This window comes from Acipenser ruthenus, chromosome 4 (genome assembly GCF_902713425.1).
Source record: "Acipenser ruthenus chromosome 4, fAciRut3.2 maternal haplotype, whole genome shotgun sequence".
NCBI lineage: Eukaryota > Metazoa > Chordata > Actinopteri > Acipenseriformes > Acipenseridae > Acipenser > Acipenser ruthenus.
The window spans coordinates 96,059,393-96,085,267 of NC_081192.1; the positions used below are offsets into that span (position 1 = coordinate 96,059,393).

Below are 25,875 nucleotides of genomic sequence, written 5' to 3' on the forward strand. Positions count from 1 at the left end.
CTCACAAGAAAAAGGAGCAAGTGCAAAGTCATTCAACTCAAAGTTTACATTTATTGCTATTTTTCTTTTAAATGGAAAATAAATAATGTTAACAGATCTCTCATGGGGAACTAGTCAGTGGTTCTCGATCTCTTGTATTAGAAATTATTTTTAACTAATACTAGTGGAATAATTTAAAATACTATATTTTAAACAGAGCAGCCGTTCCATATACTCAAGCAGGTACCATATTGGCGCCCTGTTTGCAGACTGCACCCTGAACCCCCAATGTATTCTAGATACAGAGACACACATGCAATGCTTGAAGGCTACAGCTTTGTGCAGGCAGAACAACAGTGGTCTCTTTCCCGGAGTTCTGCAATACAATGAATGGAAATATTGTGTAGTAAACTCATTGTTAAACAATAAAACTGAGATTACTTCCAGAACAGTCTTGACATTTTTTATGTTAATTATTATTTTTAAATATCAGTGTTTTACTTTTAGTTTCAGACAAAGTGTATGAAGCAAAAACAAAATCTGAGATTGCGCTGACTAAGTCTATAGTTGCATGAATGCTTTTTTTTTATTGTAACAATGAGCGTGGTTCAAGGGGCAGGAGCACAGGACCCTCCCGATCCTACAGTTTCTTCATTCAGCCTGCTATTAAAACCCTAGTTTAAGCACTTCTCCCTATCTGTGCCCTTTTCTCCCCTGCATCTTCCCCTCCGCCGTTGCAAATAAAACACTTTTTGTTTGTGTGACTGCATGATCATTGATTTGAAATATTTTATTTGAGGTCTGTTTATCTCTGGGCAAAAATGTCAAAGAATTACTGCTAAAGCCTTAGGGTAATGACAATGTAACCTAATGTCTAAGACAAAGTGCTGGAATTACGTTAATAAAATGCAGAAGAATATTCAGAAGTAACAGATTATATAATCTGGATAGCTAATTATCTTGATTACAATAATATATTTTATTGCAATACTTTATGTATGTGAGTAGGTTTGCCCTTTAAAACTAAATTAAGTCGCTTCTTACCAATGCATCACTTAAATTAAACTAGACTGAATTATGCATTAAGTTTCATTTAACTGCTGGCTTGGTATATATCAACTCTATATGCACCTGTAATTCTAAAGATGCTGAGTGGTAATTTACTTAGCAAATTAACTCCAGGAAGCTAGCCAACAATTTAAATGATATTCCTAACCTCAGTTAATAACTCCTGTTAAGACTTACTGTGTAATTCTGAGATTTATTTATATATAGTCTCAATGAAAAATAACACTGACCTGTCTTAAAATAAAAGTAAAATAGAAAACGATATATATGGTTATATTTGAAATGGCCGGCCCCAACCCTGAAGTGGACAGGATCACAACTGGAAGTTGTGAAAAGGCATGTGCTACAGCTATACAGTAGGTATGAATGACATTTCTTCTTGAAATCCTGCACACCCCTACCATCTAGTGGATGGATCCTTCCCAAGTTTTACTTCAGATAACTGATTAGAGGTCTTAGGGATAAAAACGATCTAAAGCCTACTTTGTTTATCAGAATTTCTGCCTGCCTGCCTGCCTGCCTGCATGTCACACATATTTCTCTGGATGTAAGTCATGGTGGTGGATGAATGTCACTGGCATGCTTGTTTAATGCCAGTGACAGCTAAAGAAGTGAAGTTACATGGGCTCCAGCTCTGCTATTAGATTTGTTGTTAACTATGGATGGTTATAAAGACTTCTCTTCCAATCCTAATTATAGCATCATGGCCACCCTGCCTTGATACTGTTCAGTATCATATGACATTGCAATCACTTTTTTCCCTGATATATTTATATAAATCCTTAATTTCTGAGGACATGCACAAAATCTACTTTTAATCTTAAAGAGGATTATATTTAAAATAAATAGAAGACAGATCACAGAAAGCAGGCTAAATAAGTTACAAGCACAATCTCAATGTGCACCAAATGGCTTTCGATTTTTCATCACTCAGACTAAATCAAATAAATGCACATTTATTCCTGGATCATAGTTATGCTAGCTTTTACTTAGGGGTTTAGAAAATGGTCTAGTAAAATAAAATATAGTCTTATCATCTTTACCATAATTAGATCATTTGTGTGCAATATAAAAAACAGAAAGAGAAAAAGTATGCTACAATTGTAAACTTCGAAGTATTGTAGTATGAAGAAAATAGAGGCTTATTATTCCGTAAAACTATGTGTACTTGTATGTGAAACTAATATTTGCTGACAAGTTAACTATACATCTGTAAATGTTAGGGAATGTATTGACAAAGAATATTTTAATCATAATGGTAATGCAATAGAATGACATACTTTATCTGAGATACTGGTAACTGCAGCCAGGACAGAACCTCTGAACCATCTGATTTGCAAGAAGGAATGTAACAAGTTCCTGGAGACTGAATGAGGATGGAAAGGTTTTAAATCTGCCAATGATAGAGATAAGCAGCAATAGTTTAAAATGTTCATGCTCCTAATTCTGGTAAAGGTTCACTCGAATTTGTAATCTTTTACCACCACACTGTGGAATACATTGGAATTACAGTTAAATTGCATTTAGTATGCAATAATAATAATAATTGCAGTAAAGCTGCTTACTCGAAAACAAAAATCTGTCTTATTTAATTATGTATCTGATATCACAAATTCATATCAAATAGTATTAGAAGAAATAGTAATAAATAAAAAACAAGGCTTTGTCAAATGTGTTAGAAGTGGTTTTCTAAAACGTTTTTCAGCACTTGGAATTACATACAGTATAATCAATCAATACGATTTTCTTTAGAAACATATTATCATGCTTATGACCTAACTAGCCATAAATCTAATTCCGATACACTATCCAAGCATAATTACGTTTGAAAGGAAATGGCCTTGCCAGATGGAACTGTAAAAAAAAAAAAAAGAAAAATCGAATTTAATCAAATCTCACTGTCCTCCGTATTTTTAAAGTTCCTATAATCTGTGTTTTCAAATGAAGTGTTACATGATTAATAGACATGAAAGAATGACATCTGATGCGATTCATTAATTCAAAAACTTCTTAATACGTCTTAATATGTTGTTTATGGCACAAAGACACACGAGCAATACCGGTATATGAAAGTTTTGAAACAACAAGAAAAACTGCTAGCATCCTGATTAATGAGGCTGTGGTTGTCTCTTGAGAATAGATTAAGGGCTAGTATGATTGATGAAAGACTCAGACCAAGATCATTAATGTCTCCCTTTCTAAACACCGAAGAAAGACAACAACATCATTAGTGTAGAGCTGCAGTAGAATTGAGTAAGCACATCTTTCTGGCATGGTATGTTGTCTGAATCCTCACTTTCAGAATCCCAACAGTATAAACTGTCAAGAAGCAAATCAGTTCCAAGAAGGAACAGTTAAATTAAACTCAGCAGAGATGAAATGCTTGATGAAAAGCTGGTTAAGCTAGTCCAAGAACAAAAACAGTCCATTTAAAGTCCCTTTACTGTAAAATTCAATCACAGTCAATCAGTAGCTGTGAATGAATATTAAATGAATCTCTTAAACCTATTCAGCTTGGTATATACCTGCCACTCCCTTGTTAGTCAGGTAAAGTTGGCTAGGTATTCTTTAATAGACGCAGACGTATCAGTTGGACACCAGGAACAGGTTCTACGCTCAGCAGTGAATCACTACTATTGTTAGATGCCCCTACTGTCCTTTAAATATATTGCATATTAGGTGCTTACAGTCTAGACCAGTGCCCGGTCCTGAGGACCCACTGTGTCTGCTGGTTTTCATTCCAACTGAGCTCTCGGTTACTTAACTAGACCCTCAATTGAAGTGATAATTTGCTTAATTATACCTTTTTAATTGTTATCAGCTGTTAAACAATTGCAGAGTTCACGTTACTTATAAAATGGTATAGCTAACTTGAAATATGCAACTGTTAAGAGTTGAAAACAATTAAAAAGGTCTAATTAAGCCAATTATAATTTCAATTAAGGGTCTCATTAAGTAATTGAGAGCTCAGTTGGAATGAAAACCAGTAGACACAGTGGGTTCTCAGGACCGGTTTGAGAACCACTGGTCTAGACTAAATCAGTAGTTCTCAAACTGGGGGTCTGGACCCCATAGGGGAAGCTGCAGGAAAGGTTTTAAAGTTCCAATTACCACAAGCAGACCTACTGTACACAATGGCTATAGTGCATTTCAGTAGGTCTTTTATAGAAAGTAGACATCATATTTTGAAAGTCTTTTGACAGTATGCCTTTTTGCTTTATTATTCATATAGTTCCTATTTATTCAATGAAAATCTAGATTATTAGAAAAAAAGGGATTGTGTCACAATAATGGAGGTCCCAGCTGGACAAAGTTTTGAAAGCTGTATCATATGTTCATGTGGCAAAGTGGTGAGTGGATACAGGTGAGTGCAGTGCAGGTACGAATCACACAGACAATTACTAACAGGTGCAAGGGTGTTTATTGATAAATTACAATGTCCAGAGCCTTAAATGCAAATACCTGTAAATAATAATGCTGGAAGTGATTACAGCGGCGTGTATCACTTCGGTTTTGTAAACTCCCACGGGTTTGACCCGCAACCAAAAAGTCCAGTTTTATCACCCACACAAAACACAAAGACAGACACAGTTCCTACAGTGCGTGATTTAAGTGCTTCTGGTGAAAAGACAGTACGTTGTGAAACAGGGAAGTGCTGGTGTCCGGATTTGTTGCTGGCCTGCGGCTGCAGCTCCGGATAGTGTTAGTAGTCTTAAAACGACACAAACAGAACAATGTTACAAGACAGACTAACAAATACAACACTCACGGTTCTCACAAATTGCAGGGTTTCCTTTTGGTTCTTTCTAACCATTCACAAAAGCAGCAGATCACGTACGCTACCCCCCTATTTATATCCTCGCTCATGACCCCTAAGTTAACGAGCGCATCCGCTCCTCCAATCCTCGGATACCACACCGTTTACCGTCGGGGTCATTGAGTTTGGATACCGTAGCGCCGTTCCTCTCCTAAATGACCGACTTCCACCTACCCTACGGAATAAATTGTTGTGCCATTTAATTAAGGGTACTCTGTTCCTCTTACACTGTGCCCTCACAGGTCGAGAGGGAGATCTAACACCAAGAATCATTCGATCTCTGTCACAGTTCACAAGACTTGAGCCGTGAAAATAGTTTGTGAATAAACCTTGTGCAACTTTCTACTATAAATAAATGACATACAAAGCAATTGTTTATTAACAGGAGGCTGTGTGGTCCAGTGGTTAAAGAAAGGGGCTTGTAACCAGGAGGTCCCCGGTTCAAATCCCACATCATCCACTGACTCATTGTGTGACCCTGAGCAAGTCACTTAACCTCCTTGTGCTCCGTCTTTCAGGTGAGACATAATTGTAAGTCACTCCGCAGCTGATGCATAGTTCACACACCCTAGTCTCTGTAAGTCGCCTTGGATAAAGGCGTCTGCTAAATAAACAAATAATAATAATAATAACAAAGGAGATGTGCTGAAAGTACCTCTGGCAAACTTCATTGAATATATAGAAAACAAAATATTTGAAAACAAAATTTCAAATTCTTGCCATTTGCAGATGACTCCTAAAATCATAATGCTTTACAGTTTAGTTATTTTATAAGCAAGGTTATAAAGCAAATACTAAATAAATAAACAATGCAGTCCTTTGCAAAGCATAGAAGGATACTTTTGTATCCTTTACACTTTTTTTTTAGTTTGGTGTTCGGATAGACTTCCCTGTCTCTTAGCAGTAAGATAAGATTACATTTATGTCACACCAGCCTTAAATAGCATCTATCATGGGTACCCACCAAGAACAAAAAGTCATATTTGTACAGCAAAATGTATTCAATTGCATAGCTGGGAATTTGTGCCAGTGGTCTGGTACATTATTGCTGCAAGCTTGAGTGACCGTGTATAGAGTTCAAGTAACATCTCTTAACACTATTTCATAGGGCAAGATTTGTTTCACAAGAACAAAAAAAAAACTGCTGGTTCCCCGAACATGTTCAAAAAGCCAAAAACGGGGCTCAACATCAGCTTGCCGCTACCACCAATATACTGGATCCCCAATAAACAAAAAATATAACAAGAGTCTACTGGCAAGAGCCAGCAGGGTTGGTTGTGCTACCCATGCTTACAGTCTGTGGACATGTGGAGAGTAGTCTTCTGTGCAATTACAAAACAAAATGTACACATTACTGTAACATTTAGAAATAATAAAATAAACAAAAATTCAATGACAAATGTTTCGACTAGAATTATTTTTCAATGTCTTATCAATTCATTAATTGAATTGATAATTTGCTTAATTAGACCTTTTTAATTTTTTTCAGCTCTTAACAGTTGCATATTTAAAGTTAGCTATACCATTTTACAAGTAACTATTTCCTATTTCCTGATCATCCTGAAATAGTCTGTGTTATCCTTGTGCACAAAGAAAATAATTAAACATTTAATATTTTTACTATGTAAATGCAAAACTTATTATATCCCACAGGTTGTATGTTAGTATACTCCCCCTCCTTCAACCTTCTCCACATTCAGTTTATTATTCCCACTGCTGTCACACATCCATCCTCACCAATAACACTCATCCAAATACCATCTTTCTTTACTATTCTTGTGGAGGGTCTACTAAACTTTACTAACCCATGTTATGCAGATCAGAATTTTTTTTAAACTGGAGCTATAGTTATAAAAAGTATCACTATACACTGAATAGGTACTAAAATAGTACATGCATGCCCAATCATCTATCTGTAACATAATAGGAGCAATTCCTTTTCTCCTTACAGTTACACAAAACTCCATTATATCTTGTGATTTTCTCTTATACAATACCCACAGATGTATTCATTTTGCATAACACACTATCACTAACACATTATTACAAATAACATTACCATTACTGTTCCTACATTCATTTTAGACATATTCAATGCTACAGTAAATCATTCAAATTTCACGTTTACAAAAACAAGAGGTGACAATATTATTGCATTTCAGGCATTGGTTCTTGAGCAGAACAGCAGTTTTCAATGGTCCCATTGTCTGAGAGTCAACCGTTCTGTATGGTCAGCTGCACGTTTCTGCTCCCTGTTGCCAGCTTGATTCCCCCCTTGTCCCGTTGGTTGAATCGCCATCAGAATCAGCCTGCATGAAATCAAGTGCAGTATTAATTCTTTTGATAACATCTGATTTCACTCGGACTGCAATAGGGCCTTCTCTCCTTGACTTTCTTTCTCACCTAGGACTGCATGCTCTCAGGTTGCGGTTTCTAGCAGTAAAAGAACACTCATAGCTTAACTGTGCAATGATCTGTTTTTTCTTAACAACACCCCCCCCCCCCCCCCCCCCCCCCGCCCCCGATTGAGAACATAATCTAAAATATATTTTCGCAACCACTAGGTGGTGCCCATAAAAGTATTATAAGTTTGCAGCTTGTTTTGCTAATTATTATTATTATTATTTATTTCTTAGCAGACGCCCTTATCCAGGGCGACTTACAATCGTAAGCAAAAACATTTCAAGCATTACAATACAAGTAATACAATAAGAGCAAGAAATACAATAAAACAAGTAAAGTACAAGTTTGACAAACCACAATTCAATAATACAGCAGGTAATAGTGATAGTTACATCAGGATATGATTAAATAGTGATAGTTACATCAGGATGTGATTAAATACAAAGTACTACAGGTTAAAAACTTGGCAGATTACAGTATTCTGAAGTACAGGATTAAATGCAGTAAAATAGGGGCTGATAAGAGCAAAATAAAGCACATTTACATGAAGGGTGATAGTGTCCCAGGATACAAACAGAGGAGTTCTACAGGTGCTCTTTGAAGAGGTGAGTCTTAAGGAGGCGCCGGAATGTGGTCAGGGACTGGGCAGTCCTGACATCTGTAGGAAGGTCATTCCACCACTGCGGAGCAAGGGTGGAGAAGGAGCGGGCTTTGGAGGCAGGGGAGCGTAGCGGTGGTAGAGCTAGTCTTCTAGTGCAGGCGGAGCGGAGAGGTCGAGTGGGGGTGTAGGGAGAGATGAGGGTCTGGAGGTAGCTGGGTGCAGACTGGTCAAGGCATCTGTAGGCTAGTACAAGAGTCTTGAACTGGATGCGAGCAGTGATCGGGAGCCAGTGGAGCGAGCGGAGTAGTGGAGTAGCGTGGGCGAAGCGAGGCAGAGAGAACACTAGGCGGGCAGCAGAGTTCTGGATGAGCTGGAGCGGACGGGTGGCGGACGCAGGGAGGCCAGCCAGGAGGGAGTTGCAGTAGTCTAGGCGGGAGAGTACCAGGGCCTGGATCAGGAGCTGGGTAGCATAGTTGGTGAGGAAGGGTCGGATTCTTCGGATGTTGCTCAGGAAGAATCGGCAAGTGCGTGCCAGAGTGGAGATGTGCTGGGAATAAGAGAGGCAGGGGTCCAGGGTGACTCCAAGGTTCTTAGCTGAGGAAGAGGGAGAGAGTGTGGTAGATTCCAGAGGAACAGAGATGGAGAGATCAGAGGAGGGGGAGGAGGAGGGAAAGAAAAGGAGGTCAGATTTAGAGAGGTTGAGTTTGAGGTGATGCGAGTGCATCCAGGAGGAAATAGCAGACAGACAGGTAGAGATACGGGAGGAGATGGTGGAGTCAGAGGTGGGGAAGGAGAGGAAAATCTGAGCATCATCAGCATAGAAATGGTATGAGAAACCATAGGATGCGATGAGGGGGCCCAGGGAGCGGGTGTAGAGAGAGAACAGGAGAGGACCCAAGACTGACCCTTGGGGGACTCCAGTTAAGAGAGGGTGAGGTGTGGAGGTTGCTCCACGCCAGGTTACCTGGTAAGTGCGGTTGGAGAGGTAGGAGGAGAACCAGGCCAGAGCAGTGCCAGAGATCCCCAGGTCAGCAAGAGATGATAGTAGAATAGAGTGATCAACAGTGTCAAAGGCAGCAGAGAGGTCGAGGAGAATTAGGACAGAGGAGAGAGAGGCAGCTCGGGCACATTTAAGTGAGTTGGTGACAGACAGGAGGGCGGTTTCAGTAGAGTGAGCAGAGCGGAAGCCAGATTGGAGAGGGTCAAGCAGAGAGTGGTTGGACAGGAAAGCAGAGAGCTGGCGGTGTACAGTCCGCTCGAGGGTTTTGGAGAGGAAGGGTAGGAGGGAGACAGGACGGTAGCTCTGGAGGGAGGTGGGGTCGAGGGTAGGTTTTTTGAGGAGGGGAGTGATCGAGGCTTTTTTGAAGGCAGAGGGGAAGATACCAGAAAGTAGAGAGGTGTTGAGGAGGGAGGAGATGAAGGGGAGTAGAGCAGGAGCAGCAGCTTGAAAGAGGTGAGTGGGTAGGGGGTCCAAGGCACACGTGGTGGGTTTGTGACCCTGGAGCAGGGAGGAGAGGTCAGAGTCTGAGAGGGGCAAGAGGGTGGAGAAGGAGGGTGAGTTAGTAGGGGTTGCAGTGGGTGTAGGAGTTGGAGCGGGAGGGGGTGCGGGGGAGGGAGAGGTGTTAAAGAGTTTGCGGATATCTGAAATTTTAGAAGAGAAGAAGGAGGCAAAGTCATCAGGGGAGATAGAGGAGGGAGGAGGAGGGGGGGAGGGTTAAGGAGGGAGGAGAAGGTAGAGAATAGTTTACGTGGGTTGTTAGTGGAGGCTTGGATTACAGATTGGAAATAAGCACATTTAGCAGAGGAGAGAGTAGAGGAGAAGGAGGAGAGGAGAGTGCGGTAAAGGTCTAGGGCAGCAGGGAGTTTGGTTCTCTTCCATTTCTTTTCAGCAGATCGCAGTGCGATTCTTGCCGAGCGGAGCGCAGAGGAGAGCCAGGGATGGGGAGGGGAGGGGCGAGCAGGACGGGAGGTGAGGGGACAGAGGGAGTCGAGGGAGGAGGTGAGTGAGGAGAAGAGGGTGGAGGTAGCAGAGCCTACGGAGAGTTGTGAAAAGGAGTCAATAGGAGGGAGGTGAGAGAGAGCAGTGGAGGCAAGGACAGAGTGGGAGAGAGAGCGGAGGTTACGGCGAGAGGTGACAGTGGGGGTGGGAGGTGCAGGGAGAGGGGGGAGAGACAGAGAAAAAGAGATGAAATAGTGATCAGAGAGGTCCAGGGGGGTGACAGAGAGGGTGGAGGGGCAGCAGGCCCTGGAGAAGGTGAGGTCCAGTTGACGGCCAGCTTTGTGGGTAGGAGGGGACGGAGAGAGACAGAAGTCGAAGGAGTGCAGGAGAGGGAGGAATCCAGCAGAGTGGCTGGGGTTGGAGAGATGGATGTTGAAGTCACCCAACAGGACAGTCGGGGTAGACAGGGAGGGGAGGGAGGAGAGTAGATAGTCGAGTTCATCCAGAAAATGAGTGAGAGGCCCAGGGGGGCGGTACAGAACAATGAGCAGGAGTTGACAGGGAGAGGTTAGTTGGACTGCATGAAATTCAAAGGTACTGACAGAGAGTGAGATGAGATCGGAGGGGACAGAAAAGAGTAAGGAGGGAGAGAGGAGAAGACCCGTCCCACCTCCCCGTCCAGTGAGACGCGGGGTATAATAAATCTAACTCACTTAAACCAAGACAGGCTTTCTTGTACTTGAAGATTCAGTACAATTATATATAAAAAAGAAAAATTGAACTTCTTATCTTTAAAAAAAATAAAATAAATAAAAAATCTAAACGCATAAAGGATTTGAGAATTACACCAGTCAATCAAAAGTGTGCTGCTGCTTTTCTACAGCAGCACCAAAATCAATCTCTTAAATCCCTATTCTCTTTTTGCATTGTTTTGATAACAGTTCTGATGCATTCATTTCAAAAGCAAAATTTTTTTTAAAAAGTTTCAAATTTACTTTAATGATAGCCACATTTAACCATTAAAAAAAAAAACACATTTGCAATATAAAATTTATAAAAAAAATATTTGCTTTCATTACTGTTCCAATTAGTATTATAAATTTTTAATTTAAAGCTTACTACCAATTCATGCAGACGGGGTAAAGATTATTAGCGAAAGCATTGTGGCACTCAAATGCATGCAACATCCCTTTTTGCTGCTTTCCACAATGTCCTTTTAACTAAAGTAATATACCCTCAATTTTTCATGCAATCTATACTCTGAATATGTCTTCATGTTTCGTAGGTATTCAAATCCACCCGTGTCTTAAAAACATAAAACTCACAGTTTGTGACATCACTGCTAGCACACTTAATTCACACACAAACATTCAATCACAAAGATATTTTAAATAAAATATTCCCCGGTACATACTGTATATCTTATTTTTCCAAAAAACATTTTTCTCTCTTTAAAAAGTTTTCCATTAGTACAGCCAGTTTTTCTTCTTCACTTCACCAGTGTCAGCAGAAACCCAGATAACAAGAAGTTACATTTAAGAACAATTATATGAGTTTTGCTCAATTCTAACAGGCAGCATAGTGCTATACCCACGCATCACAAGGTCGAACGACAAGGCTGGTGATTGCAAACTGTTGATGTACACCAGCTTATGTACAGCTTGATTTTAAGAGTTCATTAACCCTGCGTTGATTCAGTGCTTGCATTAAACAAAGTACAATCACACAATGTTTACAGACTGTTTCAATGATTTGTTTACCATTTAAAAGAGACAACATGTTGCATAATGGAAAGGAACAAAGGCTGATGAAACAATAAGAGCTTGTGCCATTTAACTGGAACAGTGTGTACCCTGCCCCACACAAGGAGCGTGTTTATCAGAAAATGCCTACGTGTTCCAATTGTATATTATTATTAATTTCTTAGCAGACGCCCTTATCCAGGGCGACTTACAATTGTTACAAGATATCACATTATTTTTACATACAATTACATTATTTTTTTACACATTATTTTTTTACACATTATTTTTACATACAATTACCCATTTATACAGTTGGGTTTTTACTGGAGCAATCTTGGTAAAGTACCTTGCTCAAGGATACAGCAGCAGTGTCTCCCATCTGGGATTGAACCCACAATCCTCCGGTCAAGAGTCCAGAGCCCTAACCACTACTCCACACTGCTGTGTTATTATGTGTTCCGTGACACTTAGCTAAAGTAAGCATTGAATAAAAGTATGGTTTTAAAACCAGTTTTAATTGATTTGATTATGGTTTGTACATAGGCTCAAAACAGCTTATTAGGCAGAAACAAAGGTTTTATCACCCCTCTGAGGTCACAGCAACACGCTGATTTATGAAACGCGAGTTACTCCCTACATGGATGTATTACGGGCCTCGTGACAAGCTATCTTTCTATGCATTAGTTTAATTGGGGATACTTGTGTATTTTGCAGAGTTGATGCAGTAGCAGAATGAGGGAGCGGTCCGTTGTTCAGATTTGTTCCATGAAATGAATCCTAGTTGCTGGAGAGCTGGCTTTTCCTATAGAACTACCCTTTCCCAGTCAGATAGCCCAGTCTATTATTTAATTATTGTTCATTTCCATTTCTTCAATTGCAATCCAGAGAGCTCTCATTAAGTTCTTTAAACCAGTGAAATAATTTGCTTAATTAGACCTTTTTTAATTGTTTTCAGCTCTTAAACAGTTGCAGATTTTAAGTTAGCTATACCATTTTATAAGTAACTAAGAGCTGAAAACAATTAAAAAGGTCTAAATAAGCAAATTATCATTTCAATAAGGGTCTAGTTAAGTAACTGAGAGCTCAGTTGTAATGAAAACCAGTAGACACACAGGGTCCCCAAGACCAGGGTTTAAAACCACTTCTTTAAACAATTGTATTTGCACTATAGACATTTAGATTTTTTTATATTAGATTTTTTGATAATAATAAATAAATTTAATGTATTTTTATTTGAAAATGAGGCAGTATAGCTTCTAATATATTTTGTCACAGCACTTTGTTTAATTAACCTCAGGTCTAATCCATTAACAGTATAATTAAAGTGCAGTTGTACAATAAAAGTGTAATTAAAATAAATCAATTAAAATTCAAAGAATTACAATAGAAAACTAGTTACAAATATATAATGGAATACATTTGTTTAGGCCAGAGGATAAATCATTGCAAACAAAAAGAAAATGGTAAATTAACATGCTAAATAATTTAAAAGGCATAGAATGCATTTTTGTTACTTAGTGTGGTTGGTGCACTCTTAGTTTCTGGCCACTAGATGGAGTGCTTGCTCCATCTCAGCTTCTGCGTTTCTGTCAAAACAACATAAGCATCAATTGTTTTTTTTTTTAAATTGCAAGTTCAGATGTTTTAATTTTCTTCCAAATAGATTGCAGTATACTAATGCTTAGTTATATGCAGAGTTATGATTAAGATGTGTAAATCATGCTTCCATTTTATCATTACTAACAACTGTTATTGCCCAGGTGTTCAAGCACCTGTTTGCTTGAATAGTAATTATGTTCTCCTAATGTTGACAAACACATTTCCCAGACACCTGGCTCGCTCTATTTGCAAAGTCTATTTTTTTCGTCACTAATGAAGGAGAATAGATTTCTGGAATGCATTGGGGTATAGATCAGCCCATAATTAAAAATAGGAGGAGTGGCAAACACTGTTGCAGCAGCAAAGGTAATTCAAAATGATCTAGACAGCATTCAGAACTGGGCAGACACATGGCAAATTACATGTAATAGAGAAAAGTGTAAAGTACTGCACGCAGGCAATAAAAATGTGCATTACAAATATCATATGGGAGATACTGAAATTGAAGAAGGAATCTATGAAAAAGACCTAGGAGTTTATGTTGACTCAGAAATGTCTTCATCTAGACAATGTGGGGAAGTTATAAAAAAGGCCAACAAGATGCTCGGATATATTGTGAGAAGTGTTGAATTTAAATCAAGGGAAGTAATGTTAAAACTTTACAATGCATTAGTAAGATCTCACCTAGAATATTGTGTTCAGTTCTGGTCACCTCGTTACAAAAAGGATATTGCTGCTCTAGAAAGAGTGCAAAGAAGAGCAACCAGAATTATCCCAGGTTTAAAAGGCATGTCGTATGCAGACAGGCTAAAATAATTGAATCTATTCAGTCTTGAACAAAGAAGACTACGCGGTGATCTGATTTAAGCATTCAAAATCCTAAAAGGTATAGACAATGTCGACCCAGGGGACTTTTTTGACCTGAAAAAAGAAACAAGGACCAGGGGTCACAAATGGAGATTAGATAAAGGGGCATTCAGAACAGAAAATAGGAGGCACTTTTTTACACAGAGAATTGTGAGGGTCTGGAACCAACTCCCCAGTAATGTTGTTGAAGCTGACACCCTGGGATCCTTCAAGAAGCTGCTTGATGAGATTCTGGGATCAATAAGCTACTAATAACCAAACGAGCAAGATGGGCTGAATGGCCTCCTCTCGTTTGTAAACTTTCTTATGTTCCTATGTTCTTATAATGAAAGTAAAATCATGAATTCATTGACTAGTTCAAATGTCAATTACAGTTTAATTTGATTTTAATGCATCAATCGCTGTAAAATGTGAGTTGAATGATTCTGCGTCAAGCATTAAATTGTTAATTGTCTTTTTTTCTAAAATATAGTTACTGTATAGTTTGAAACAGAAACTTCTTATGAAGAAAAATGTGAAGTGATAAAAATAAATTGCAAGAAATCTCTTCACAAAGGTCTAAGAATGCATATTAATGGGGAATCTTAAGGATTTCTAATATAGTCCAGGTAATGCTTTACACAGGGGTCCTTATCATATTTTTCCACCATTAAGAAAATAGTATGCAAATATTTATCATATGGAATACATTTGGTCTTGTACATTTTTTTTTACTTGTGCAACTTGCGGTGGATTTCTCATTTTGTCTTGTTCGAAGTGAATTTTTTTTTTTTTTAGAGAAATTGATTGTTTCCAGTAGGGGTGCACCGATAACCGATCACCGTTATAAGGGAAAACAACACAATCGGCTATCTCCAGTTTTTGTTATTTTAGCCGATAATGTGCACTGATATTCTTGCTTGAATTTCTTCCAGAACAGAATGTAATGTTTGGTCAGGTGCGCTTACTAATGACACAAAAACACTGACACTCATTTTCCCAGTGCTGTGTAACGTGCCTCCAAAATGCAGTAAATACGTCTCAAAATAGCGGTGTCTGGATTTTTTTTTTTTTTAATATTTGAAGACAACAATAGGATAGAGAGTTGTGTGCAGAACAGACTTGATGCTACATTAAATCCAACGATGAACTGCGAGTAGAATATTATTCTGATGCTAAAAAAATAAATAAAAAAAGGTTTAATGCTAAATAACATTGATAGTTGAACTGGTATACCCTCGAACTTCGACTGCTTAGATACTGTCTGGATGCATACACTGTCATGCATTCATCTCCTCTCGACTCGACTACTGCAACTCTCTCTACGGTGGTCTTCCGTCACGCACCATAAACAGACTGCAGCTGGTTCAAAATGCTGCTGCTAGGATCCTTACCAGATGTAAAAAACATGATCACTTTACCTCCTGTCTTACCCAGCTGCACTGGCTACCTGTTAAGTTCAGGATTACTTTCAAAATTCTCCTGCGTGCCTACAAGGCCCTCCATCACCCAGGTCCAGAGTATCTCTCCAACCTGCTGACCCGCTATGTCCCTGCCTGCAAGCTAAGGTCCTCTGATTCAGGCCTGCTTGTTAAACCCAAGAAAAAACGTGCCACACTCGGACAGAGCTCTTTTAGCTTCATGGCCCCGACTCTCTGGAACTCTCTCCCAGCTTTAGTGCGTGCAGCTCCCACAATCGCTCGCTTCAAATCAACTCTCAAGTCCCACTTGTTCTCTCTTGCTTTCAATGCTCTCTAAGCCTGATATCTGTTATTAGCTGTTGTCTAAATTGCTATTTCAGGTTTTTCACTCCATCTTATTTGTATGATTCTGTTTGTGATTAATACATGGTCAGAAAGAGAGATATCCATGACAGAGAGATTGGAGCTATCAAGACCCCTGGTGATGCGCCAATCCAGGGTGTGTCTACGGGTGTGAGTGGGAACATTGACAGATTGAGAGAGTCCAAGACAATCCAGCAGAGTGAACAAGTCAGTCACTAGAGGGGAAGAAGGCAAATCGACATGGATGTTGAAATCACCTAGGAGTAGAATTTTGTTAGTTTAAGTGCAGATTAGGCAGAGGACTTGTGAGAACTCTGCAATAAAAGCAGAGTTATTCTTTGGTGGACGATAGATAATAGCAAGGGTGAGGGACATGGGAGAGTGGAGCTTGATAGCGAGATGCTCAAAGGAAGAGAAGACTGGCATAGAGAGAGTTGAAGCGGCAAGCACAGAGTTAGCAATAACGGCAGTGCCCCCACCTTTACCAGTAAGGTGTGGCTTGTCAAAGAGTGAGTAGTCATTTGGGGTGGATGGATGTAGCGAGTGCTTATCATTTACAGAGTGCTAGGTTTCTGCTAGACAGAGAAGATCAAGATTAGTAACAGTTATAAGTTCGTTGAGAAGCAGAGATTTGTTAGTCAGAGGACGGCAATTCAGGAAGGAGAGTTTACAGTTTGTAGCAGACAGTACAGGGGGAGAGGGAGTTAATAGTGGTATCTGAAGCAAGTACTTACCAGTGTTCATGCTAGGTGAGGAGAAAGAGTGAGCACGCTGTGTCCAGGGGATCCAGATGTTTGGTGTCAGAGTGGGAATGAGACCTCTGGTAGCCATTGGGAGAGATTTGGAAAAGGTCCTCGCTCTGACTGCCACAGCTCAGACTGCCCTTGGACATGTGGCCCTTAGACTGCCACAGCTCAGACTGCCCTTGGACATGTGGCCCTTCGACGGCTGGCGCTTAGAATGGCTGGTGTTCTAAGACACTGTTTGCCAATTAATACTCTTTTAGGCCTGGAGCAGTATACTTAACACACGTTTCTAATCAGCCTCCCAATTCAACACAGCCCAGCATATGAAGGAAATCTAAATTACAATTTTTAAGTGCAGTCTGATTACCTTAGCAATCAACAATTTAAACTATCAATTTAACTGTAATTCACTTACCTATTTCAATGTCATTTCAGCCAGCGACAGGAAGCACATGTGTCTCTTCAGTTACATTCACATTCATTAATACCATAGGTCATGTTTTTTTCATGACATATCTTGCTTATGCCACTTTCTGTTTATAAATACTGTACCTACCCTAATGAAAGGGTTCTTTTCCGTAATAATATTATTATTATTGTCTGGTCAGTAGTTACTCTGCTGCCAGTCGTATCCCAAATTAACTAGAGCAGGAGGTACAGTATGCCACACAACACACACAGCGTCAAGTTTCAAGTTTTTATTGGGTGCACAAATCTCTTTTTCAACAGTGAAACAATGTAAAACCCTATCACCAGCCAACAACCGTTGGTGATAAAACCCTAAATAAATAAAGAAAAACCCTCACTAAAAAACGACATCCTAAAAGAGTTCCTCAATAAATACAATATAAATCACCACTAAAATAGTACAAAATGTGTTTCTACCCAGTGTATTGGTTTCACTAAAACCCTATAAAACTATGAACACACAATACCATAGAAATAGCACACAATGCTTCCTCAAACACAGTTGCCCCAGTTCCCCAAAATAGCCTTAGCAGCACTACTCAATCCCGGTCGCCTTTGGGCTTGAATCCTGGTCCTTCGTGGGGCCCTCCACTGCAGCTGTAGGCTCCACACGCCCTGTCCTTTTCACAGCCCTGTTCCTGGCTGGCTTGCTTTTACTCCACGGGTCCACTTATCCACATCCAAATGGCTCTACTTCCTGTCTACTTCACTAACTCATTTGAAGGTACTGTATGGTGTCTTTTTACAAGGCTGTACAGCTCTTCGGACAAGTGAGCTGGGTGTAGAGAAGAGCATTCTTCAGAGCTAGTGTAAAGTCTGTTTTAAATTCCTCTTTTAAAATATCCTCATGGAAGTAAAAAATTTAGATCAAAGTTTTCTTCCAGCTTATAATATTTGGTATTTTGTGGAAATCGTCATTTTGTAAATACAGTGTTTAAAATGCTACACAGTATGCTCAGTAATAGAATGTATTTGCATTGCAGTATGTCATAATGAAAAGAAAAAAAAAGATCCAGTCATCTTTTCATGTTATAACATACAAGTAACTCATGGAAATTTATCCAAATGAGTATAATCTCAAATGATACTACCCCAGGCACATTCTTAGCAATTGGGTTTTTTCAGTTTTCAAAGATACTCCCACAATGTTCTCCTTACTTCTATATATATATATATCCCACACACATGATATAACACACAAACAACTAATTAGCCAGTATATGAGTTGTCTCCAAAGCAACTTGATTTCCTTTCGATGCAACCCGTATTTATATTGTAGATGTCTGAAGCAGCCATAAAATAAAATTAAACCGGCAGGTTTCTAAATGCAATAAAGCAAATGTTTGCTGTATTTATTTTTAAGTAATACAAATATGTATATTTACACTATTCTTTCATTGGGAATTTCCAAGGGAACTACATATTACACAGCAACTGGTACATTTCACAGAAATCTGTGAGAACCATGAAAAAAATACAGCCTTAGTTATATAAGTCACTTACACTTTAGTTCTTAATAACCGCTTCTTTGTTAAATACTGTGGCGGCGGCGTGTAGTGGGTTCCAGTGGGAAGAAAGGAAACATTTCTAAAGATTTATTTGTCGCGGGAAAGGCTGTTTATTGCAGAATTGGATTGGCGCTCATAAGTGCCGTTGTTTTAGCTCACAAATGGTCTTTAGCTCTTGCTGCTGTCACTCTCTCAGCACCCTCACTCAACAGCATGCAGGTTGCAGCTTTATATAGAGTCCGCAGGCGGGAAAGAGTGGACCTGGTTGGAACCAGGCTGCAACAGCAACAAGTAGGTAGGAGTGGACGTGGTGATGGCGTGCTTGGTTCCAGACAGCTGGGCCAGGGTGGCGCCGTGAACATGGGGCTGTAGAGGTGGAGGGAGGTGAGGGGCAGCTCTCCCCCGGTTTGCCCGAACCAGCCTCGGCTCTCGCTGACTGGCTGCCTAGGTATCAATTAAGCAATCAATCTTTATTTTATATAGTGCCTTTCATAGTGGACCACCATCACAAAGCGCTTTACAAGAAGCAGTAACAACAAGAAAATCCATAATACTTTAAATACAGAGAAATGCATAATAAGAACATAAGAACATAAGAAAGTTTACAAACGAGAGGAGGCCATTCGGCCCATCTTGCTCGTTTGGTTGTTAGTAGCTTATTGATCCGAGAATCTCATCAAGGAGCTTCTTGAAGGATCCCAGGGTGTCAGCTTCAACAACATTACTGGGGAGCCGGTTCCAGACCCCCACAACCCTCCGTGCAAAAAAGTGCCTCCTACCCTCTGTTCCGAATGCCCCTCTATCCAATCCCCACCCGTGACCCCTGGTCCCCGTCTCTCCCTTCAGGTCAAAAAAGTCACCTGGATCGACACTGTCTATACCCCTTAGGATTCTGAATGCCTGAATCAGATCGCCGCGCAGTCCTCTCCGTTCAAGACTGAATAGACTCAACTCTTCCGGCCTGCCTGCATACGACATGATATACAGTGAAAAACAAAGCATAATACATGGGTCGAGTTCCACCTGCCAGTATCCGCTTCTCAGATCCAGGGAGCTGAACCAGGTAGAGCTGGCCTCCAGGTCCTGGGACTCATCGATAGGGGGCAGTGGATAAGTCTTTTTTGGTGACGTCGTTGAGGTGGCGGTAGTCGGCACAGAACCCACTCCACTCTCCGTCTTTTTTTTTAACCAGCACAACCGGGGAGGGCTCCTGTTTTCTCACTCCTAAAATAATGAAAATGAGAGTTCACATATCTCACTCCTGTTCATTTGAATGACTAATTTACCTTATTTTACTTGATATACCTCCATTTTCTGCAGGATTGTGAAAATAATATATATTCTACAGTATCTCCCACAATCCTGCCCAGTTTATCAATACATCAATAACTCTCTGTTACTTCTTTTACTGGAATCCTTGATTTGCTTATTTTTCTGTTTTTGCTTTTTATATTTACCATGCAACACCTATTCATTCAAACACTATGGTTCTCATATTTGCTGTTATAATTTTTACATCATTATACTGTATCTTTTTTGTTCAAATTAAGCATTTTTGTGTTTGACCTTGTGATAAATGAATCACGTTTCCTAAAGACTTGTAACCATTGCTGCTAATTGGGCACTTTAGTAACCTGGAATTGACAGATTTACAATGCAACCTGAGCAACATCCTGTTTTATATGTAAAACTATGCATTTAGGTGTCATGGGTTAATCCCACAATTATACAGTGCTCAATGGGAGCACAGAAATCCAACCCAAACCATGTAAGGTGCTCAGAAAGAAGGAACTGTGAACTTTTAATATTTAACATTTTGTCTAAAATAAATAAATCGTGCGGCATCACCTGGGAATGTCGGGAATGATCTCACTTAGCCTACCTTGTGTTTAATGCTGGCCACATATAAATAGTCCCTCTGTTGCCAAGCGCAGCAGCTTGAATAGTCCATATTTACACACTGCAAGGGGGAAATACAGTACACAACAGAAAACTATATATCATGCCTCTATTGGTTTGTCCAGATTCAACCCAGTTTCACAAGGCATGTCTTAAAGTACCTGGAAGTGGTCCCAAGAATATTGCTTTAGGATGTATTAGTTAGTTTAAATATTTTGACATTTGTATAACTTTAATAGATAACTTTACTGTAAAGTGCTGAATAGGTGTCAGTATTATAACATACAAAAAACAATTAGGTATACTGTGATGTCTGTGTTTTGATGTTTAGTGCTGACTGCATTCTAGCCAGCCGCTTTTTAATCTGTTTTGATTTCACAGCAGTTGTGGCTAGGCTACTGCTTTATGGCTGTCTGTGGCGGAGTGTCCCGCCCCTATGTATTTATTTATTATTATTTGTTTGCGGCGCGGATAAAAGCGCTGCGTCTTTTGTTATTGTTTTTTCATATTTATAATCTAAAAAACCCAGTGAGGATGCATAACTGATCAGCTACTGATTATTTAACTAGCTGACAGTCATGCATCCTTACCAAACGCGTGCAGACTGTGGCCGAGGGGTAATAAGATAATTAACAGCCAGTTAACCCCTCGGCCAGAGTATAAGAACCTGCAGCTGTCCGTGCTGCGGGGTTGGTTGTTGAGTATAGAGAGGAGAGTACGGGAGAGCGGAGAGAAAGAGCGAGGAAAAAGAACAATTGATATATTTAAAAATATACTTGTTTCTGTTTGTTTGGCCATCGCGCCTTTTTGTTTTGTGTTTTGTTATTGTTTAAATCTTTCATTTTGTTTTGTTTATTAATAAATCCACGCTGAGTGCAGTAGCATTCAGCTTCACCCGCCCATCCATTGTTTTGGTTTCAGTTACTTCCTGGTCCGTGACGTCACCACACCTCACCACTGCGAGCCAGCCTGTCACACTGTCGTACAGCACAGCATGTTTGAACACTAAGTCTAACTGCCGTAAGGGGGTTGAAGGTGCAAGAGTCAGAGCGAGTGTAATAAATACGTTGTTATTGAAAGAAGCATCATCTGTGCGTGTTTATGTACATAACAGATACCTTGTAGAGCAGTTTGGAATGGGTATGGAATATCAGTTAACTAAAAGCAAGGAAGTTTAAAGCAACCCTGTGCCCTCAATTGAACTCTCAGAAGCATGTCTAAAGTCTCTAAGTAAGATACACCAGAGTGCAACCATTTACCATATTTGCTCTAAAAGTCACCCAGAGTGTTTCCGAAGTCCAGAATGGTCACTGGTGGACCTTGTTTCTGCCACAATAGCTTTGCAGTTAATTTTTATTTCATCTGAAATAATTTAGCAAAGTCTGTTTGCAGAAAAATAATCTTTTAATACAATGTAATATTAGATATGGATAGTCCAGTATAAAACGATCTTGTATATGAAATTGTAAGTTATTTCACACAGTTATCAAAAGTGAATTAGGGAGAGATTTGATATTTCCCATGGGTGTTTGAAGCTAAATTACACTTAGAAGATTGTGTCAGCACGTTGTATCAGCTCATTAATGTGATAATTGCATTTGTATGTGAGCAGCAAACAAAATTAGGCATCTTGCTTATTTAAAAAAGGGTTTGGTCCCTTGTGTTTTAAGATGTAGGATCATTTATAGACATCTTTAAAGTACACAATTGCACAACTGATTAATGAAATTTATGATTGTATATGCAGTTCCCAGTTTTGCCCCATAAATTGACAAATGCCATAATTATCATAGTTGTTACCATTTAGCTACAGTATGTATATTTATTAAGATTATGAGAATCAGAAGTGTGCTGTCCCTCCTTTATTCCTTGCACTACAGTGAGATTTGTTTTTGTGACCGACACGCACCAGGTGGTACAAACCTATCTTCAAACTCTACAAACGGTTTGAGCAAACCTTGCAGCCTTTCTCACAATATTTTCCCCACCTCTAGTCACATTATTAGTGAACGACTGTTCCATCAAGTTTATTTAAAGAGAAAAGTCATCCTTTTTAGGTATGCAGCAGGCGTGAAAGCTGTGGAACACTTTCAAAAATAAAAGCTCATTTAGGTTTTCTGCTCGGTCCGATTGATAATAGTGGGGAGAAGAATGCTGCTGGCAGTAAAAGCCCACTGAACCTTACAAAGCAAGGTGCTGCTGGGCACCCCACCTTCAAAACTGTTCTGCACAGAAATAAACCAAAGTTAATTAGCTAACAGCCCAGCTGGAAATTAAAGTGAACACTTTGTATCTCTGGTCTTGAGCCAATGCATACAAATGCAATTACTTTGCTTTTGCGTAATGTATGACTTGGTCACAGAACAACATGTATATTGTCAGTATGATTTTCTTGATGCCATCTGGAGCTAATTAAAGGCCCTCACAGAAGGAGTAAAGAATACAAATGATTCAAGCCGTTATACATTTGAGTTGTTAATAGCATGCTACCCTTTTGGAATACTGCTCTATATAGAATACTGTGTGGCTGTGCTGAATGCTCAGGAGACAGAGCAGTCATGATGGAGACAGTGAGGATGAGAGTAGGGTGACCAGCTGTCCAAAGCTCAGAATCGGGACACACAAATTAAAAATAGTTTTCAAACAATGCATTTTTAAAGAATGTTTCTTATCTCAATATAGTCATACATTTAATTTAGTATAGCAAATTAAAGGACACAAATACTAAACGTATTGCTGATTGTTTATGTAATTAACGCAAGGAGTGTTATCTGCCTCCATTGCAAACAGGAATCTTATTAAGGTTTGGGGAAAAATGTGAGGACGCCAAAACATTTGATGGGAAAAGGGGATGTCTGGTCACCCTATCCTAGAGCATTTGGACCCAGATCATTGTCTTTAAATAGAATAGATTATTGTCTTTGAAAATATCAATTCTGTATGCAGGCTCTAACTGTGTCTTTGATTATGGTGCAACATAACTTGGCATATTGTCTTCCTTATTCCATACTGTAATAATACAATTGGGAACCAAGGGATGATTACAATCTGTTTTACTGTCTGTCTACATTTTTCAGAAACGCTTCATATTAAAGGATTCCTAGATTTAAAAATCAGTTAGTTCCCCCTTATCATTGCGCAGTTGAACTTTTCATGTCATACTACCGATATAGTACATAACCACAATGAAAAGATAAAAACACTAGTGGTGCAACAATTAATCGATGCATCGATTATTGATCATTTGTCGTGTAAAATAAGTTGAGTTGCATTTTTTTTTTTGCACTAACAGTGACCACAGCACATACCTTTTAATGCGTCATTTCAAAAGAATGGCAATATTAAATATAACGATTACCATCTTTTGTTTCAAAGTATGTCGTGTTTGAATTATATGGCAATATTATATATAACCAAACGGTCGTATAATGCCTGGTAATGCCCGATGTGGAGGGTCTTATTGCTTATATACTTCAATGTTACAGCACAATTAACTATCATTTTTATTGACTTTTACTGAATTTATTTAGGTTTTCCTTTTTTTATGTATCCTTCCACATAAGCACTCTAAAAAGAACGTTCTATAAATATAGTCCTCCATAACAACGATCTTCTCTAACGTTATAAAATTAGTGTACAAAACAGTGTTTTTAAAATTGTATACTTTTATTTGAATAAACAGCAAACAAAAGATTGTGAAAAAATATTTTTTATTATTATTATTATTATTATTATTATTATTATTATTATTATTATTATTATTATTAGTGCACATTTATTAAAAATGCATCCGTGAAGATAAACGAGGACAAAGATCGGGAAAAAAGATCGTGCAATTGTAATAATAATAATAATAATAATAATAATAATTAGTCTTTGCATTGGTAATTGATTTGAATATTTCTAGATATCGAGCAGTTATTGAAAACGCTTCCGAAGCAGTATGACCTTCGGAAGAGCTTGATGAAGATGGCGAGTGAACGTTTCCTGCTGTCGACAGTGTGTGACCAGGTGTTGCGTTGCTCTTCGTTGACGGTCCTCAATTGATATCTTATTAAAAAGGTTGAAATTTACTTTAAACGATATTTTGTTAACAGCTGAGGGAGTGATCTTGTTTGATTTTTTTATGTCAGATTAATTAAAATGTTTTGCTTTGCTTTGCACATAAACTATTAATAGTAATGAACAATCATAGTTCAGGTAGAAATTACTTCTGTTAAAATAGTGTATTTTGTATTATTATTACAATGTTAATGGGGCATCTGATGCAGACTCATGCATATTCGTTTCAGTTGTTAAAAAGTCCATTGTTAGGGTTGCCATGTGGCTCCAGATTAACCAGACGCTGTGAGACAGAACGGGATTTCAAACTTGCCCCTAAATTGAAATAAATGAAGATGTAAATGAACCATCCTTAGCTACAATTAATAATGGCGCTTAAATACACGCATGCGCGTCAAATAATTGTATTATACCAAGAATAAATTGCAGCCAGTCGCTATTTTTTTCTGTTTGTTAAAATTCAATCGCCTATATTATTCTGCAAATACAATCGCATCATCATCTCGTTGCTCTATCGATAAATTAGCTATTCGTTCATTAAGATCTGATCAGAAGCAGCTGATCAGTGTGAATTGTTTGCTGCGCCCAAGCAATTCTACCACAGCAGGATTAATCTCAGCAAAGGTGGAGCTCATTTATACGTGAATTACTTTCAATTTAGGGGGAATTTTGAAATTCCGGTCTGTCTCAAAGCGTCCGGTTAATCTGGAGCCATATGGTAACCCTACCATTGTATTTCTTGTTTTTTAGTGTTCTAAATTAAGGTTGTGTTTAACTATTATGCACAAAAGTGTTTTTATTTATTGGATCTTCTGTTAAAAAAACAACTAATGTTTGTGCTTTATTTTGAAAAATAAAACATCAGTGGATCGAATATCGCTAATAAATGCCTATACGATTTAAGAAATTAGGTTGCCGATTGCACCACTAAAAAACACCCATGATCCCATCGCACCTACAAGCATCTGTTGCTGGACAGACAAATGTACCTTTCATTTTGAACTGTACGGTTACGCTTCATTTGTATTCTGTAGACTGCTGCCATTTTTCCAGTGCCTGCTGGGCATTTTTCTTCTCACCTGCCCTGTACTGCAGTAGCTGTGGTGCAAGAAAGTAAAACCTAATTGAAAAAAAAAAAAAAAAAAAAAAACTAGAGCTAGGACTGTAGTGTGCATCCTGTTAGGTGAGCATGCAGTACACTGTATGTATGTGCAGGTTTCTAAATCATTTGCTGTATAAACTAAATATTTTAATAGATTACATTAATATGTAATTGGTTAATTGTACAAGAAGCTCTTGTATTTTTAATGTTTTTTTTTTTTTTTTTGTATTACAGTGTATTATGTTTTGTTAATTACTTTCATACTTTCAGTTAATAACCTGTTTTTAAAACGCCGCATCAATATACTGT

General features: G+C 38.8%; 1 protein-coding gene across 9 annotated transcripts in view; it reads left to right on the plus strand.

The window, feature by feature from the left end:
* Positions 1–25,875, plus strand: part of LOC117400632 (RNA-binding Raly-like protein) — a 166,165-nt gene that overhangs the window by 109,401 nt on the left and 30,889 nt on the right. The gene's annotated exons all lie outside the window — the stretch shown is intronic.